Source organism: Macaca mulatta, chromosome 18 (genome assembly GCF_049350105.2).
Source record: "Macaca mulatta isolate MMU2019108-1 chromosome 18, T2T-MMU8v2.0, whole genome shotgun sequence".
Classification (NCBI taxonomy): Eukaryota; Metazoa; Chordata; class Mammalia; order Primates; family Cercopithecidae; genus Macaca; species Macaca mulatta.
The window spans coordinates 19,521,316-19,541,877 of record NC_133423.1 but is presented as its reverse complement, the minus strand read 5'-3'; the positions used below and the strand labels follow the sequence as shown (position 1 = coordinate 19,541,877).

At 38.3% G+C, this 20,562-nt stretch overlaps 1 protein-coding gene and 1 non-coding gene across 2 annotated transcripts in view; both read left to right on the top strand.

The window, feature by feature from the left end:
- Positions 1-20,562, top strand: part of CDH20 (cadherin 20) — a 223,159-nt gene that overhangs the window by 43,044 nt on the left and 159,553 nt on the right. The gene's annotated exons all lie outside the window — the stretch shown is intronic.
- Positions 15,202-15,310, top strand: LOC114673934 (U6 spliceosomal RNA). Its single transcript, XR_003724772.2, has one exon. It is a non-coding gene; the product is annotated as a U6 spliceosomal RNA (small nuclear RNA).

Below are 20,562 nucleotides of genomic sequence, written 5' to 3'. Positions count from 1 at the left end.
TATCTAAGAGAGATTTCTAGCATTAAATGTGGAGCACAAATGGAGAGCTTCTTAGATGCTGATTCTTTTGAAAACTGAAGTTTTCCAATTTGATATTTCAAAAAAGTTGCCTTTTGTTGGACTTCTCATTAGTTACTCTAAATTATTATTAAAAACACATATAATGTATATGTGAGACACACAGAGAGAAAATAAAAAGAGAAAATAAACATATAAAAGCCTTAAGCACTAAACCTGATGGAATTATTGATGAGAAAAGGTACTCTGAAGACAGTTTCTTTATGAGTAAAATAAGTTTAGCATGTGTGTGTATTTGGTGAATAACTTTAAGTTGTTCACAAGATTCTTCTTATAACTTCTGAGCTATCTGAGGGCATAACAGCTTTCAAAAGGTCAGGAATCAGGGAGATAAAGGTTAGGAATAGGTGTGTATGCAGGCAGAGTTGGTTATGTGTGGAGGGGAGGTATCAGAGGAGACAATGAGGTAAACTGAGGGATTCTTCTGCTGTTTCATTAGGAAGGATAAGTAGCTGTGTTAGCTAGGCTCAATAAAGGCTTAGCTGATATGACCAGAAAAGTAGAGAATAATTTATTCTTCTTTTATGATAGAAAGCGAGGCAGCTCTGCTCCATGAGGTCATTCAGGGACATGAGTCCCTCCCAGCTTGGACCCCTTAGAATCTACACAGTCAAAGCTGATTCACCCCCAGTGCCTTTTCCTCACCAGAAAGGTGAGAAAAGGAAGTCTGAACCAGGTAATTTCCGTCTGGGCAATTTATTGTAGAAGTTGTACTTAATACACCTATTCACATTTCGCTGGAGAAATAGAATTTCAGGACCATATTTAGCCACAAAGGAGTCTGGGGATGTGGCCTCTAGCTGGGCAGTCAAGCCCCCAGATAAACCCTATTACAACATAACAGGGGAGAAAAACAGGGAGAAAACCAGGAGGCAGCCTCAGTAGAACCGAAACATTAGACTTGGCCACATAAGTTTCCATTACTTGTATATTGGTCAGGTTTCATGAGACATGCAAAGCCTCGTAAGTGGCCAGCCTCTTAGCCCTCCCTTCCACCGACAGCCCAATCCACTTTGAGTTTTTACTTGGCCGCATTGTTAAATCTTTGGTGACCACTTCAGAAATATATTTTATTTCTTAAATTAAAATGAACTAAAATTAATATTTTTAAATATTTTCCAACAAGTGCACACATCCCTTTTTTTAGTAAATGGAGTTTATTTGGCTGCCACCAAATCAAGATGAGGGATTCCTACCTCAACGGCTCATTTGTGCACTCCATCATGGGTTTCCAAATATTACGATATATCTGTTTTTTTTACACTGTGGGCCTACATCTTGAAGGAAGATATTATGTATTGGATCCATGTTACGGTTCACTCCACAGATCTGCACATATTGGGCCACTTACTAACTCTTATACCAATTAGACTGAGTTCACATTCTGACAAATAATGACTTATTATTTCACATTTTTGAAATGTCAGGACTTTGAGGAAGGGTCCACCCAAGCAGGAGAAATCTATACCTTTCTTAAACTGAGAAAGTCTGTGGGGGACCCAGGAGTTCCTTTGATGTCCCCGTTTTCCTAGTAGATTCCCAAGGGGGTCAACAGGGCTCTGTTCACATCAGAAATGGCTAAAACACTAAAGAACAGATTGCTCACTATTGGCTCATTCTACCCCAGGAGCAGATTAAATACTTTTATGGGCATTCTAAATTAAATTTTAATATATTAGGTGTATGAAACACCTTCATTTTCAAAATTCTGTGGACTTTGGTTAGCTGATGTATTTGCCATGGTACTCTAGTGAAACAGAGCCAATGGTAGACGTGTATGTGAGCCTGAGAAGTCTCAAGATCTGCAGGTAGCAAACTAGAGACCTAGAAGACTGATGGTGAAAGTTCCAGTCCAAGTCCAGGGCCAAAGGTGGGAGAAGACTGATGTCCCAGCTCAAAGACAGGCAGAACAAGCAAATTTTCCCCTTACACAGCCTTTCTATTCTATTCAGGCATCCAGTGGATTAGATGATGCCTGCTCACGTTGGAGAGGGAAAGCTGCTTTACTCAGTCTACTGGCTCAGATTTTAATCTCATCCAGAAACATCCTCCTTCCTCAGTCTACTGGCTCAGATTTTAATCTCATCCAGAAACATCCTCATGAAGACATCCAAAATGATGTTTGCTCAAATGTTTGGCACGCCACAGCCCAGTCAAACTGACGTAAAATTCACCATTACAACTGGTAACTGTTCTTTTTGTCTTAGTAAAAGCTCTGATTTAGATCAAATGTGACAAAACTTTCAGGTAGGTAACAGGGGAAATAGTTCTGCTTTTTAAAAAATTAAATTCTAAAGAACTGGCATTTGGTGCTTCAGCCTAGGTGTGACTTGGGGTGTATTTTAAGTAAACAACCACACTCTAAGCACAATTAATATGAGACACTCAGGGTTGTTTGCCAGGAATAGAATACATACTGCAAATAGTCTGAGAGGCAACATGCAGTGATTTAAGAAAATGTTATAATAAATTAAATTGTGGCCTTTTTCTCTCCTCTCAGTAGTTTTCCTATAGTGTTAAAGACTTCCTGAGATTACTTAGATAAATGTGATATAAAATTAAAATTAAAGAAGAAAATCTACAATTAGGTTTTTCCCCTTATTATATAAGTTTCAGGCTTTTAGGCTGTATCTCTTGAAGTGATGTATAAAAATGATAATGACTCAGATATGGTTAACACAGATAATCAGTTTAGATAATTACTGCAGAAGAGTGGCTCTCTTTTATTTCAACTGGCTATTTTAATAGATCAGATAAGCCTAATAATAATCAAGCAATTTCTCCTTAATTTGTGCTGGGCACATAAAATTTCAACAGCTTTGAAGCATTATAATGCTCCCTTCAAATTCTTCTTAGGGCTCTTTGGGAAACTTGTAACGTTCAAATATTAATCACTTTATTGAGGATGCCAAACCTTAGAACATTAATAGAAAAGTCCCTTCCCAGGACTGCACTGACTTCTCTGGCTTTAAGATACAGAATATACAAACTTAGTGTCTTTTCTCTTTCTGGGCTCACAATATAAAGCTCACTAGAGAAAAGGAAAGTCTACGGAATATTCTTTAGGACCACAAAGACAGAGTAGCTATTATTAACTGATAATTTTTGGTATTGTGATATAGTTCCCAGTATGAATCCCAAAGATAAAGTTTTAGTGGGCATTAAGTAGCTAAGAAAACATCAGAAAGGAGGTTCGCCTGCAAAACTATGGGCTTGATATTTACATTTATTTCCTCATCTAGTGTCTTTGTATACAAAATAGTACTGTTGGGATTGTCCTGATGTAATTTGCTGACTGATTCCAAGAGTTTCACATACATGAGATAACTATTGCAACTGAGAAACCTGTCAAGAGGAGGAAAGCGGGGGGGGGGGGTCTTTGATGGTTTCATTTGGATTTTAACATCCTAAACCATTCAAAATTAGACTTCAGGCCTTACAGCTACTCTCCCTCAGCCACTGAACCAAGGCAATAAGCAAAGTGCTTCTAAGGACTGTCGGCTTGTAGTTGATACAGGCAAAGCATCCTTGTCAGGATTCTTAATGCAGGCCGACACGCGGATGTTTATTTTAGATCATTTGCTCTGACAAGACTGTCGATCTGGAGTTGCTGCAACTGTGGGTTAGGGAAGTACTGAAAGTGGCTGCAGGCAGATAGAACCCCTTGAAGGGGGCTTCAGGGGAGGAAGGCCAATATCCTGATGAAAAGTCTTCTTGCATTTATCCACAGTAAGCTTTGAACTTGCAAAAACTAAAGTGAAATCAGTGTATTCTCAGGAGTTAATGCAATAAAGAAATAACCATGGCAATTTCCTGCATTTCATGACACCGAAGAAAGAAAAGGGGAGGAAGTGAATTCAAACCACACATATATATTATAAATACCATAGTAAAATTCAGTAAGAAAAGAAACACTGGAAAGAGTGAAGTATATGAAAAACAGAGGACAAAGTATGGGTTGCTTTTTCGTTGTTGTTCACACAAGTAGAAACTAAAGCCAGTCCATATTTCCATGTTTTAATTTCTGCAACTTTTGTTGTAAAAATCATCAAGACAGCCAGTTGCAGTGGCTCACGCCAGTAATCCCAGTACTTTGGGAGGCCGAGGCGGGTGGATCACCTGAGGTCAGGAGTTGGAGACCAGCCTGACCAACATGTTGAAACCCTGTCTCTACTAAAACTACAAAATTAGCCCAGCATGGTGGCGCATGCCTGTAATCCCAGCTACTTTGGGAGGCTGAGGCAGGAGAATCGCTTGCACACAGGAGGCAGAGGCTGCAGTGAGCCGAGATCGTGCCACTGCACTCCAGCCTGGACAACAAGGGCGAAACTCCATCTCAAAAAAAAAAAAAGATTAAAGATTTAGAAAAAAGTCAGCAGAGGAGTACTCTTGGTCAGTTGGTAGCATATATTGCTGAAGTAAGATAAATGGCTTCTGATTTTGAAAAGCAATTATTCTGCAGAAAGCATATACTCATCCTTTTAGTGTGATGAACAATGTGTTTACTATAAAATGCTAATTAGCCCTTCAAATTATTAATGTAATTATTGTTCATCTAAGGACATAAATCTGACAGTCCCTAAGGACAGGGGTGTTTCTCATTTTAAAGAAGCATGCTAAAGCACTTTTGTGCTTACCTATGTGCTTATTTTAAACTAAATCACACTTAAAAGAAAGGAGAAATTTAAATTTCACCAAGTTGCCAGTCATTTGAAGTGGACAAAGATGCTCGGAACTAAGAAAAGAGATTCTGAAACACACTGAAACTTGTAATCATAAGTAAGGCATTATTTTTAGGCCTAACAAGCAGAGTTAAAGGTATGTACTGTGAATTTCTCATTTAATCTCTGATCAGGCATTTTACTTGGGTCTCTCTGAAAGAATCATTTGGGCAAGGAATAAAACAAAAAGTAGTGTTATTCTGTTCCCTAACTATAGAAAATTTTGGAGTGGGTCTATTTATTTGTAGTTCTTATAAAACTCCAAAGTTATGTGTACTCAGGGTTATCCTGCTCTCCTATCCTCCCTGCCTTCTTTGAAAGAGAGGTACCCTCTAGTTGTCTCCAATAAATAAAATTATCTTGCTGCACAGATGAAAAGTGCATTAGAAATTCACCAATCATGTTCTAGGGGAAATTCAGTAATTTCAAGAAAGACAAAAGGGAGATGGATGCTAGAGAGGTAATCCAAAAATGTCTGATATACAAGACACTCCACCTTCATCAAAAACACCACTCAGGTTGCTCATTAAGAACCTGTAGAATCTCTAAGAGCTGCAAATACTGTCAGAAGACAGACCCTCATTTTCAGATGTCTGAGATTTCTTCTTGAACATCCCACAAGTTTAGCACATTCAAATGTTTAAAATAAAACTGACCTTCCCTCTCAAAAGTTGTTCCATCTTTTACATTCTGCATCTCAACACATGAGATCTCTTCTACCAATTCAAATAAACTGGAAATTTCAAAGCTGTCTTTGACCCTTCTTTCATTACTACCTCCCCCAGTATGGTCACAACTTCTGCTAATTCCATATCCAAAACGTCTCTTGGCTCTGTCTCTTGCTCATCAATCCTATTTTCTTCCCCTAATCCATGCTGCATGCTCTACTGAAACGATGCCTTGCTGACTTCTAGACTTCAGACACATCTAACTCCAATCCATCGTTTCACTGCTATTAAAATTACAAACATCGTGGACTGTTTAAAATCACCCTTCAAAAAGTTTCTTATACTATTATTGATATAAAGCCTCAGATCACTTTGTGCTTTAAGTCTACACTTCAAAACATTCTTCTAAATGCATCATAGTAATTAGGCTAACAATAAGAAAGATTACTTAAATTGAAAAGTGTTTGCTAAAGAAACTAGAGTAAAACCTAATGGCCAAAAAGTAGAATGAGAAAAGGGCTTTGGAGTCAAGAAGTCCTGAACTGTTTCAGCTTACTAGCTGAGGGTAGATTCATCAAATCCCTTCACCTCCCAGTGGCAGTTTCCCACTCTTAACATGGGGAATATAGGCCCGACTTTGGGAGCTATCCAGGGCTTTAAATGTGGTAACAGGGTTAAGTATCTAATGTAGAATGTCAGAACTCAACACATAATTGCAATTATTATTCTTTGTAATACTTCTGGTTTTTCTTCCTTATCCAAAATTCTGGTTTTTCTTCCTTATCCAAAACTAAACTTATTGCAGAATTCATACTTGGTGATGGTACACAATTCTAATAAGTTTTATTCTGATTTTCCAGCCCAAATCCTGTGAATAGCAGCAAATTGAAAAGCAGGAAGAGTGAAAATGGTGAGAAATAGTAGATGACAGCAGGAAAGCTTAAGGAGACATGTTAATGTACAGATGTAAGAACTCAAAATGAACAATAATAGGGCAAACAGCCCTTGCTAGCCCAGAGGCATCCACCATGTAAGGCACGAGGAAAGAATATAATATGGTGGTAAAGGCAGATTTTGAACTCTGGCGGCATAGGTTTGAATCTCCGCTTCTCTGCTGACTAGATTACGGTCTTGGACAAGTTTCTCAACCTCTCTGGGCCTCAGTTTCATCCCTATAAAATGAAGGCAATCATGGTACCTATGACATAGAGTTTTATTTAAGTAAACATAGAAGTAAATAACTTATTTGCCGAAGGGCACTTAGAACAGTGCTGGGCCCATAATGAACGACCACAAAAGCACTCACTTACATCATTATAGCACAGTATCATCAATAATGCTTATCTGAAAGACTGAACCATCAAAAACTGCAATTATGTTCTGTGTCCTGTATTTTTAAAGAGAAGTGGCAATACCATTGAGAATTAGTTCAATCAAAAATGTTACATTCTGGCCAGGCGTGGTGGCTCATGCCTGTAATCTCAGCACTTTGGGAGGCCGAGGCAGGTGGATCACCTGAGGTCAGGAGTTCAAGACCAGCCTGGCCAATATGGTAAAAACCCATCTTTACTAAAAATACAAAAAATTAGCCAGGCATGGTGGCATGGGTTTGTAATCCCAGCTACTTGGTAGACAGAGGCAGAAGAATCACTTGAACCCAGGAGGCGGAGGTTGCAGTGAACCTAGATCGCGCCACTGCACTCCAGCCTGGGAGATAGAGCTAGACTCTGTCCTAAAGAAAAAAAAAGAAAAAAGAAAAGAAAAAGAAAGAAAAAAAAGAAAGAAAGAAAAAAGAAAAAATTCTAATGAAGGTCTGGTGCTTAAGATAGAAAATTTCAGTTATAAATACTTACATATCTGAAATTCTACTGAGAGTTAACAGAAAAATGAGATACTTTTAGAATCTGAATTTTTAAGTTGATGCTATTTTTAGCACATTAAAAAGAGTCATTTTGTTTTTCCATGCCTCCAGAATTGAAAGGAGAGACAGACTCTTTTGAAAAGAGTTCCTGAGCATGGCCATGGTGAGGCTCCGCCTCAGTGGAAATTTCTCGGATGGGGAGAGGGAGAAGCTGAAGTAGTAGGGGAAGAATGGGACGTGACACAAATATTCCTAAGTGACCTAAAGATCCCATATATGAGATTGCCAAATCTCATAAGAAGCCTCTCCTACCATGCACACAAGTGTGTCACAGACGCCTTTCTTCTCTTTTATGAAAAGAAACCACAAAACAAATCGACTTATTCCTGTTCCCTTAATTGAGAGAAACAGGAGATGGTGGTTCTCAAATTTTTACAGATGGGTGAAAATGGCTTACAAAACGCTTGTGAATAGACTGTCTCAGGCTACCAGGTATCTTCACATTAGAGACCTTTAAAAATAGTAAATCATTCCAAAAATGCTGTACTGAATGTTCAATCCAAAAGAAGATTAAAATCATTTATCATCATGATTCATAACTTTTTCATTGTATCTCATCAGGGGAACGAAAACAAGAATTGTATTGATAAATGGCCCCAGTTCAGGCTAATTTTGACAATAAGTTAACATAGGCTTCAATATTTCAGTCTCAATTTTTGGAATAAATTTTCTGAAGGTAGAAAGAAATGCCTTCCCTATGCCAAGAAAACTTAAAACCACTGTGCCATCTTACAGTGTAGCATCTTTTCTCAAGTAATTCTTCCCAATAATCTTACAAAATCTAAACAAAAAGGTTGCTAGGCCTTTGTAGTCAAAAAGATTGGCTGACATTGCCTTTCGACTATAGTTGTGAGTGCTAAATAAATATCTGATAGGTAATTCAAGAAGATACTGATTTTATTTCCTAACAAAATCTACAGGATTCTCTTAGTATTCATGGCTTAGCCCCAAATAATAACCAATTTTTTCATGGATAACATCCAGCTTAAAGATTACTAAAAGCCTGACATTAATATTTACCTTTAAAAAAACTAAAAAGCAAATTTGAGAGCATATAAAAATAAAAATCTACTGAAGCCAAGTACTTTATCCCATCAATACACGAGTATCTATTAGTATTAAGCGTGATATGATTAGCTCAATAAATACAAGGAATTTCACAAAATTCCCACCTTTTTCTAAGAATAGCAAAAATAATGGCTGACATTTATTAAACACCTCCTAGTTTCCAGGCCCTATGCTAAGGGGTTCAGATGTGTTACCTCCTTTTACTATCTCATTAACCCTATCAAGAAGATAGCATCACAGACTCCATTTAATAATTAACGTTTAGAAACCCTAAAGAACATGCCCAACATCTTACCTCCAAACCTGCCTTTAATTCATCATAATATACACATTTTATTTGTAGTAGAAAAAGGAATATAAATCAACAACTTTAACATAATAAACTATATTTACCTTAAGCTGACAGCCAATATCTACTAATGGCAAACAAAAAAATCTATGCTTACTATCACCATGATTATGTGAGACTGTCAGTAAGCTCTTGTTAATGCAGTAAGACAGAACAAAAAATAAAACAGATTTAAACATAGAAAAGAAACAAGAATATAGATTAAAATACAAATAAATATCCATACTTAGGAAGATACTTTCTTTTATTGAAGGAGATAAATTTTCTAAGCATAAATATATGAAAGGAAATATATACCAGTGATATATTTCCCTACACTCAAAACATCAAAATCAAAAGGCAAAAACAGACAGTAAAAATATATAATATCAATGAATATAATGGACCATACCTCAAGAAAAAAAAATGAAATGAAAAGGCAAAAAAAAAAAAAATTGGGGGGATAAAAAAAACTTTATGGTAGTTATGAAGAACACAAAGACCCCTTATAAAAGATATTAACAGTTTACAGCTGGGCGTGGTGGCTCATGCCTATAATTCTAGTACTTTTGGAGGTCAAGGCAGGCAGATCACAAGGTCAGGAGTTTGAGACCAACTGGCCAACATGGTGAAACCCTGTCTCTACTGAAAATACAAAAATTAGATGGGTGTGGTGGCACGTGCTTGTAGTCCCAGCTACTCAGGAGGTTGAGGCAGGAGAATCGCTTGAACCTGGGAGGCGGAGTTTGCACCATTGCACTCCAGCCTGGGCAACAGAGTGAGACTCTTTCTCCAAAAAAAAAAAAAAAAAAAAAAAAAAGATATTAACAGTTTACATAGAAAATGCAAGTGGATTAATAGTAAAAAAAAAAAATTAACTTCACTAATTGAGTGTAATCTTAAAAAATAAGGTATGCTTTATACCTACCAAAATAGCAAACATTTCAAATATTTTTTGAGGACATACTGCAACAATTACTTACAGAAGGGTAAATGTCTCTAACTTCTCTGGTCAGAAGTTTATCAACAAATACAGACTCTTAGACGCTTCCTATCCTTTGCTATGGTCTGAATGTTTGTGTTTCCTCAAAATTCATATGTGAAAACCTAATAACCAAGGTAAGGATATTTGCAGGCGGGGCCTTCGGCAGTTGACTTGGCAATTGATTAGGCCCTTTTATAAGGTCACGCAGGGATTACTGCCCTTTTTAAAAAAGGCCTGAGAGAGACACTCTCCCCCCTCCTTTCATTTGAGGTCTCATGGAGAAGGCACTGTCTATGAACAAGAAACTGAGTATGCCTATGATGTGACTTTGGACTTCCCAGCCTCCAGAACTATGAGAAATAAATTTCTGTTGTTGATGAGCCACCCATTTGGGATATTTTGTTGTAGAAGCCCAAACAAATTAAGACACCCTTTGGTGTAATAATTCCTGTGATACATATTTACCATAAGGAAATAATTAAAATTAGGACAATAATTTACATAGAAATATATTCTTTGAAATTTTATATCTAGCACTGAAAAGAATGAAACCAGCCTAGCTATTGAACAATAGAAGAATGGTTAATTTTATTTCATTCTTTCGACAGAATGTTAAGCTTTTAAAATGTTTCAATATTTACTTAAAGTGATCTATCTCAAAATGTAAATATCAAAAGCTAAATGAAAAAAGGATAGAATATTTATATACAATATGATCTCATGTATCTGTATATTAAGAGAAATAGATTGAAAGTAAACTATATGAAAATGTTCAGTCAATATTTCTGTGTGGCAGGTATATAGTTGATTTTGATTTACATTTTTATCCATTTCTACATTTTACAAAGTTTCTACAAGGAACTGTTATAACTCTTATACTTTAAAAAAAAAGTTATAAATATGAAAGTGCCTAAATTAATAGTATCCTGTGGGTGAATAATTTGGTACTATCTCAATTTTTGTCAGCTAGGAACTCCGGTATTAGTGATCTATTTTCATCCATACATCTATTCAACCTTCACAAATAAAACAGCTTCCATGCCATTGTTCATGTTCATTAGAGTGAACCGATGCCAATGACCAACAGTGTGGTCCTGACGGCAAGCACACCTCTCAGACTGCAGTTCTGGAGCCCAGCTTTCTTACCACAGCACAGACTGTCAGTCCTACCAAAAGAAGTAGAGAATGGAAGAAGAGTGGGAAGCCAGAGGTAGACAACTGCCAGGGTCTGAACTCAAAGTTGAAGCAACATGTTCTTCAGTGCAATGATGGATCTGTCAAGGCAACATGGTACTCGTTCCTGATTACCCTCAGACCATTAACTGTGAGGACCTACAGGAGCATGTTTTCACCATTTGGGATATGTGTCAGTTTGCTCAATTCAATAAATAACCAGTTCTCACTCGACAAAACAGCTGGAATTCATTAAAGTCTGCTAAATTTTGCGATAAGGACGCATGTGATTTCCAGAGTGAAGTGCCTTCATGAAATACTTTCCAAACAAGCTTGACCATACTTTGAGCAAATCCCTTCTTTATTCTAAATATCTACAGAATTATATGTGTATACACAGACATCATTATATGTCTGCCAGCCAACTACACTGTACATCAAGAGTCATACAGAGACAGAGAGATTTACAGTCTTCTAGTGCTTCGAAATTAACAATGTCTACCCAATTAAACTCAATGCTTGTCCATGGTGGAGGAAACATTAGATGAATTATTTCAAATTCTAAGCACTGATTGTATAGGGGCAATGGATAAGTGAAATGACTCTTTTTCATTTTAAATTCTGTTGCATTTTCCCCAATTTTGTCTCACTGAGTGTACGTTACTTTTATAGTAGGGGAAAAACCCCTTACAATATTTAATGTTCTCTGCCCTTGCAGAAATTAAAACCTGGCAAGGAGGACAGATTTTACAGCTAGCTATATGGCAGTGTAAAGAGTGCTATACCTACAGTGCAAAGTTCTAGGGGAGTTCACAGGGGAAGGAGATTAATTCTGTCCATGAAGGAGGAGGGGCCATGAGGATGAGTGAGCTAAACAGAGAAAGCAGTTTATGAAATGAGCCTTGATGAATGAGTAATATTTTTATCTGGCCAAGAAGAGTATTCCAAGAGAAAGATCAGCATGTAGAAACTCAAACATGAGAGTAGAGCACATACTAGGGGAAGGACAGTTAATCTGGAGTGACAGCCCTTATCTGATGTGGCAACCCCAATTGTCAATCCCTCCCAACTCAATGTTTAGTCTTAACTTTTAATTTCTCAATATGCATTTGGGTTAAAACTGATTTCTTATTTTACCACGGTTCACAATAAGTAGAACTGCATGCCTCATCTGTCTCAATCTGAAGATTATTTCAAAAATGAAACTAATTTCAAAATTAAACGGATATAAGTATTCAGCCAATTCATTTGATTTGCATTTTAGAGATTTCTGTTGAGAAATTATAATGATTCCTCACAGCTCATTATTTTTCACAATTTGATTAAAGGTTCTGTAACTTAGCTAATTCAGGTGCGGAAAAACATTTAGGCAAACAGTTTTAAGTGATTTTATGACATGCGTGTGGATGTGAACAGTAATACAAGTTAGAAATTCTTTCGGGTATTTTAGTCAGAGTCTTCACTGAATCAACAGGAAGCCAGATGAGGGAAATCATTTGATGGCAACAAAAGGACTGGGGCTCTCATCTCTGCTCCTCCATCTACTAGGCAAGAAATTACAGGCCAATGATAAACTCTGAACCTTGTTTTCCCATCTGTGAAAAAGACATAATAGTACCATGCACTCTTTAGTTCACAGGATGATTAAAATCACATCAGGTAGAACACGCCATAGTTTATGCAATTCTCAAAGCCCTTAGAGCTCATCTTATGAGTTCTGTAAATTCTGCTCTGAGAAGCTCCATTCAGCAAAATGAAGGCAGGGTTGAGACAGGCTCAAGGACACTGCTGCAGGATGGGTGGGGCTCCCCTTCTCACATCTCTACTTAAGTCTGAGGAGTCCTTGATTACCTGCTGTACATAGTAGGCTCCAGAAAACCTTTTATACAAAGAAAATATCCAACAGTTTAAAAGGATTGAAAAACACTGATTTATCCCAATTGGCTCATTTTACGATGAGAAAAGTAAAACCCAGAGAAGCTAAGTAACTTCCCCAGCTTTAAGTAACTACAAACTGGCAAGGCAGATGATTGAATCCAAGCCTTCTGTCTCCAAGTTCAATGCCTTTTCTACTATAGCATATGGTGAAGTTACACAAATATTACATACTGACGTGGAAGTACTAAGAGTCAGGACAGTTCTGTACAGGAGATATGATATCACCTAGACAGTATGAAAATTCCATTCAGCAATATAAGATGAATTTGTGTACTTAGTCAATAAATATTAAGTGTCATATGTGTCCCAGACATTGTTTTAAGCACTGCTTTCAGCCCTACAAAATTCAGTTTCCAACAAAGAAGTTATGACGTCTAAGCTTAACACTGGAATAAAACATCCCCATTTTTGCTGAAATGGATGAATAATTGGTATAGTAGTATAAATGTGGTTATTGCCCATGCAAAGACACCTCTTTAGTTTCTGTAGTGATATAAACACTAATCTGCTTGTATCTGGGCCCACTCTTTCTGAAATTTCTATTATTAATTTGCTCCTTCTATCAAAAGCTAACATGCCACTTGTGGAGTACATTCCACCTACTTTCACCTTCAAGGAGCTGGATCCTGCAAGCATCTCCTTTCTCCTCTGTATATTTATTTTCTCTCTTTCTGGTGATCATTTTGCAGCACATAAATATGCTCCAGTGACTGTCACTTTAAAAACAAAACAAAAACCTTCCTTGCCCCCATGACCAACTGCCACTCAATTTCCTTTCTTCTTTTCCAAGCAAGTATTTTTGGAAAGACTTGTCTGCAGTCACTGTGGCCTTCCCACCCTTACCCCCACCCCATCTGTTGTCAAAGGCAAGCTCCACTGCTTCTCCCCTCTGGAATATGAGAACAGGGATCCTGCCCATTCACCATGTATCCCAGTACTCAAAACAGCACCCAGCATATGCTTAGCTCAGTAAATATTTGTGGAATGAATAAATCATCTAGAACCATACAGTGATTTAGTGAATTACATAATATACAGCTTGTCAGTTTCTCATATATTTCAGAAAGATAGGTCACAATATATGCCAAATTTTACTTGATTGCAAATTAAATTACTTCAGTCACTATTTGAAAAAACTTGTAATGACCCAGAATGCTAGAGTAAAGCAAACGTATAAATGTAATTTAAGTCCTACCAAACTTGTGACAGGATATTTTTGTGTAAGTTGGGAAAATAATTCTAAAATCCATTTTGAAGAATAAATATTTAAAAATAACCAGGAAGACTTGACAAAGAAGAATAATGTGGATAAAACTGCACTGCCAGATATAAAAACTGTGTTACAAAATAACAGTAATTAAAACAGCGTGAATCTGGCACAAGATGAGAGATCAAAAACAGAATACAGAGTTCAGAATTGAGCTCAAATGTATTTGGGGATTTGGTAAATAAAAAAGATGGCATTTCTAATAGAGAAGGAAATAATGGTTATTCAAGAAAAGGTATTAGGACAATTGACTAGGTGCTTGCTAAATAAATAAGTATCCCTCCCTTACTCCTCACACTGAATTCCAAGTAAATTCATAATAGAAAATAAAGCATTGGAAAACCTTTTTCTAGCCTTGCAGTGAGGAAGGCCTTTTGAATATGTCAACAAAACTAGAACCATAAAGAAAACCACTGACAGATGACAGACGCTACTTAGAAGTGAAAAGAAATATATATATATGGTAAAAGCAGAACAAAGTAGAATAGGAAACCCTGTCAAGAAGATTAAAAGGCGAACAAAAATCTAGCAAACACTTTTGCTACGTACATATGACAAAGGGTTACAAAAAAGTTATGTTTCATCAACATGGAAAAGAATATCCTGAGACATCAATAGGCAAAAGAAATAGATAATCTACAAAATAACAAATATAAATGATCAGTAAACACATGAAAAGATGGCCAGTCTCATGAGTAATCAGAAGAATGCAAGTTAAAATATTGAATTGTGTTTACCTATTTGCCAGCTAAAATTAAAATGACTGACAATACACTGGGGTTCAAAAGGGGATAGACAATGGAAGTCTTATGCGCTATTAGTGAGAGAATAAACTCGTATGTTTCTGAGAGTTGGTCTGGCAACTAATATAAAATATCCATTAAGGGAACAATCAGACAATTAATACATGATACAATTTGCAGAGTCATTTGCAATTGAAAAAAAAAGTCCATCAGGAGATTACTGAATATGTAATAGTTAATCCATACAAGGAACTATCATAGAGACCTGATTATGGAGATCAACATTTTTCAAATGTAGAGAGAGACCCACAGTGCTCGCTTCAGCAGCACATATATACTAAAATTGGAATGATACAGAGAAGATTAGCATGGCCCCTATGCAAAGGTGACACGCAAATTCGTGAAGCATTCCATATTTTTACAAACCTGCATATCCCATACATGTATCCTGGAACTTAAAATGAAATAAAAAAATACAAATGAAAAAGAAAACGTAACAATCCAATAAAAAATGAAAACAGGCAAAAATTTAAAAATAAATAAAAAGAGATCCGCAATATGTCAGGTGGAAAAAGCAGATTCTAAAACTATTCTACCTCCTCAATATTTCTTGACCCAGTGCCCTTCCTCCATCTTCATCATTACTCTGCAACATCCTCTCTCTCCTGGTCCTCCAGTCTCCTCTCATGCCTTCCTCCTGTTGATCTTCCACACTGCAGCTGTGGGGAGAGTCCTGCAATGCTAGCATCTGAATCTTTTGCTCCTCACTTAAAAATTGTAATAGCTTGCCATTGCTCAGAAAGGTGACTGCCCTTGCCTGATATGCTCGCACCTCCAGCCCCCTCTCTTGCCTCTCTCTCCCACTTGCTCTAGTCACCTTATTTCAGTTCTTCTGTTCTTGCCCTACCCCACCCCCGACTCCAGCCTTGCTCCTTTGCACTTGTTCTCTGTTCGGAACCTTCTTTGCTCACACTCCACCTCCCATCTCCACACTGTGCCTATTAATACCTCTACACCTTTATGCACTCAGCACAGATGTCGTGTCCTCAGGGAAGCCTTCCCTGTTTACCCACTCTAAATCAGCTCCCCTTTTGTATACAGTCGGTATCTGCAGATGCAGAAGCTGTGGATACAGGCTGGCTGTAAATGACTTGAGGGGTTGAAGTATCCACAGGGAGTCCTGGAACCAATCCCCATGGATACAGAGGACAGGTTGTACTCTCACAGTTCTCTTCATTCTTCCTCAGTCACCTTGTTACAGCTTGGAATTATGTATTTCTAGATTATATCGATTATATCATGACTATCCATCTCCATCTCTACGCTGAGGACAAGGACTATGTCTCCCTTCCTCATCATTATATCTCTGCTACATATTAAACACATTTTAGACACTGACATGATCGCACACTGAAGCATCTTGAGTGAAGGAAGGAAAGGCTAGAATAAGGATTTGCTACTCTATTACTTGACAATTGATAAGAAATAGATGAAGAGCTTTAAGAACTTTTTAATTATTATGGTAAAAATGTGCATAATTCATCACAAATTTTGAACCAGGAAAGAAGCAAGGTATTTTTTTCCTACTATATTTGTCCTTCCCAAATCAGAGACTCGGTGGTGCACTGCCTGGCTGTTGCACCTCACTTCCAGGAACAAGAGGGCAGTCTTATGCCCAGTGGTGCTGCCCAGGTCAAATTTACAGCAAACTCTGGAATTCTGATGCTGAGAACCAGACCCTCTTGAACCCGGTGGCCTTATTTCCTAAATGTTGTCCATAATGAAGCCAGTTTTATTTTCCATTTGTATACTGTAAATCAGAAATTCAATGTTGAATTGATTCCAGATTTCTTCTTCTTACTCTCTGTTGCCATGTTTCTAAGATAGTTTCACTTTCTTGGGAAAATCTCACTATAAACCAAAAAAGGGGAAGATCAACTGCCCCTTACCTTCTTTCTCTTTTCCTAGGCTTTCCACACCACACTTCACAGTGCCCACCAAATCCAGCCATACCTACCTAGGAAACTCAGGACAGACATTTTGTTTCCCACAGTTGTCAAGTGGCTCCCAGTTCGACCTTGTAGTTTTACAATTTGGAATTGTCAAAGTTTATTTGTCAATGCAGTGAAGAATCCAGGGCTTTGCATAGAGCCCAGCCATTTCTCCCAGGTAGGCTACTCTGACCTCACTTAAGAAGGTGAAGGACATTTGGAGGAGAAGACTGCAGTAGTTCAAGGTGGCTAATGGTTTTATTTTTTAAGGATGCAAGAAACTAACAGTGCATTTTGGCATAAAATACAAATTATATAAATTGTGTAGAGCTGTAGGCAGATTGGCACCTGTGGATAGTGGGTGGTTGAAGATTTATAGTCAATATTTAGTCAACAGCTCAGTCACTGTCATAGATAGAAATGTCTCTGACTTCTTTTAAACATTATTTGCTACTTCATGTTCGTAAGTTTAGGTAATCATTTTCCTGACCAGTCATATAAAAATATTTTTTAAAAAATACATCTCAAAGACATTTGACATAATAGAAAATGGGGCTGGGTGTGTGTTTATATACATGGTGTAACTGAAAGAGCAGATTTCCAGTTGGCAGACCTGCAGCAGGCCATTTAACATTTCTAGAACTAAGATTCCTTACCTGTAAAATTTAAAAATAAACCAAATTAGGTCCGAAGCCCTACTCTCCTTCTCATTAATTTTTTAATTTATGTAATAATCTGATGGTATCTCACTTACAGCATTAATTAGATCTGACTTGTGTTTTAGGCATCTGAGTTTGTCATACTTTAGCCACTCCCTTTACCTCCCCCAAGTTCAGGCCCTGGAAGCCAGGGATTTTGTTTCATTCATTTGTATGTTCCCTGCTATACCCAGAAATTGTCTTGAATGCTCAGGTGCTCAGAACAGATTCCCAATCGAATGTGAGTGGCCAGGAGTGAGCAGTACCCCTAATACCACAGTTATATAGTCTGGATTGTCTCCCCAAAATTCCAGTGTTGAGGTTCTACCCCGCAGAACCTCAGAACACAACCTTATTTGGAAACAAGGTTCTCACAGATGTAATTAGTTGTTAAGATGAGGTCATTAGGGTGGGCCCTAATCCAATATGACTGGGGTTCATATAAAAATGGGAAACTTGTGCACAGACACACACACACACACTCAGGAAAAATGTCATGCGAGGATGGAGGCATGATTGGGGTAAGGCTTCTACACCCCAAGGAATGCCAGTGATCACCAGTAAACGTCCAGAAGCCAAAGGAGAGGCTTGGAACATCCCTCAGAAGGAGCCAACCCTGCAAACACCTTGATCTTGGAATTCCAACCTCAGAACTGTAAGACAACAGATTACTGCTGTGTAAGCCACTCAGCTTGTGGTACTTTGTCACTGCAGCTCTAGGAAGAAATACGCTCACTGCTTCACCACTTGCTGCCTCAATAGAGGTAGAGCAACGAACTCCTCAGGGCCTCCATGGTGTTTACCAATGTCGCTGCCAGAGGACACCAGTAATCTCTGCATCTGACTACCTCCCTCACCCTGTCTCTCCATCCACCCTCCTGCATGGCCTTGGGGTATTTCAATATTCTCCACCTTTTCTTAGAAGGGTCCTTCCACCTCCTTGCCCTAGGAAGAACCTGTGTTCCCCTGGAGGAAACCGCTGTCTGGAATCTGCAGCTACCTTCAGTGGAGACTATTAGTCATTCACACTCCTCATGCCTCAAGGCCAAGACTGAGTTGTTCAAGACTACTTCTTCCTCTTCCCCTTGCAAAACCTCCCACTTCTTTAAGGTTCACACTGTACCCTATGCCCTCTGTCCCCTTGCAATAGTTACACCACTCAGAGATACTGAGAGAAAAGTGGTAAAGAATGCAGGCTCTGGGGCCAGGCTGTCTGGGTCTGAGAACTAACAGACTTGACACTCACTAGCAGTGGTGCTTGGGAAAGTTTACCAACCTTTGTAACCCTCATTGTTCTCATCTATAAAATGAATGTAACAATGATATATACAATTCATAGTGCAGTGCCTGGTACTTGATAAGCACTGAATAAACATTAGCTATTATTATGTGAGTTTTTAGGACTGAGTCATCTTCATCTGCACCTTAATGACTGTCTTCTTCTTCGATGCCTTCCATACATGCATGGATGACCCCTCCCAACCCTGGATTGTTGGTTCTTTGATCTCCTTACCTCCAATGACCTTCTCCTTCACATCACCTGAACCACTGGTGCCCCTGGTCACATTCCAGCCTTATCAACTCCAAAATCTGTATTACCTCCAACTTCTGAAATTAAAAAGATCTCATACTCTGATCACAGATGTTAATGTTTTGTCACATGTGCTTTGTATTTTTTTGAAATAAATTTGTCTACTCATAAAAAAAAAAAAAAAATGTTCAAATGCTCTCACTAAAAAAATTCTATGACCCTGGCCAGACGTGGAGGCTCATGCCTATAATCCCAGCACTTTGGGAGGCTGAGGTGGGCAGATCACGAGGTCAGGAGATCGAGACCATCCTGGCCAACATGGTGAAACCCCATCTCTATTGAAGATACAAAAATTAGCTGGGCCTGGTGGCACATGCCTGTAATCCCAGCTACTTTTTCGATAGTGTTAGAAACCATCTCCCTCTGAGACTGTGCACTGGCCTTGCAGTGAAGTGAAGATTGTTCCTCAATCTCTCTCCAGGCATAGTATCGCTCCTGTGTGCTCACACACTGTGTGTGTGTGTGTGTGTGTGTGTGTGTGTGTGTGTGTGTGTGTGTGTTCATGCACGCACACCATGTGGAGAGGTACATCTTGGTAAATTAGGAACAAGCACCATTGAGGGGATTCAATTCACTATAACCTTAATAGCTATTTCTTAGAGAGACTACAGAAGAGTACTCTCTCTCTAGTGGCTGCTGCTATTAATAGTATTGCCCTTTCCTCTCCAGAAAGAGTATTAGTTCATTCAGAAAAATCACCATCCAAGTTAAAAGCCATAAAAATCATTTTCCGAACTCTTCCTTTCTAGGTATTATTCTGGAAATCAATAACTTAATTTACTAAAAATTAACAATTTTTTAAAACCTCTATGGGTACCTTCACCTGTTCACCCTTTTTTTTTTAAGACCAGTTTTTACCTGCTCAGAGGGCTTAACACATTCTCTTATACTTTTTCAAACTGAGCCTCATCACAGCCCACTGATAGTTCCAGAATCAACAGTGACTTCTAGGAATCGAGCTCCCTTCTGTTAGACAGCTCTCCCACAGGCTTACACATGTTGCCTCCAGATGACTTGGCTTTCATCCTAGAGTTTGTAATCAACCCAGGGTGTGGATACGTGCTGCAGGTGAATTTTTAGCAAACCTGGAAGATATCTCCACATGAAGCAGGTAGGAACTTCAATCCATAAATGCACATGTGCAAGAGACCAACTTTATTTTTCCATTATTCCCTTTCCATTCTGAGCCTCTATCCTGTGGAGGTAGCAGGCAGTTAATCCCCAGCAAACAGCAACAACTCTGCTTTTCCTGGGGTTAACCTAACTTCCTGGGGCCAGGGGAAGCCTTCATAGTAGTAAGACATTGCTGAGGGCATTTGCAATTTGTCCACACACAGTCTCCTCTGAGACATCCCTTACTGCTGTCTGTTTATCCCTTCAAGCCTGGCTGTT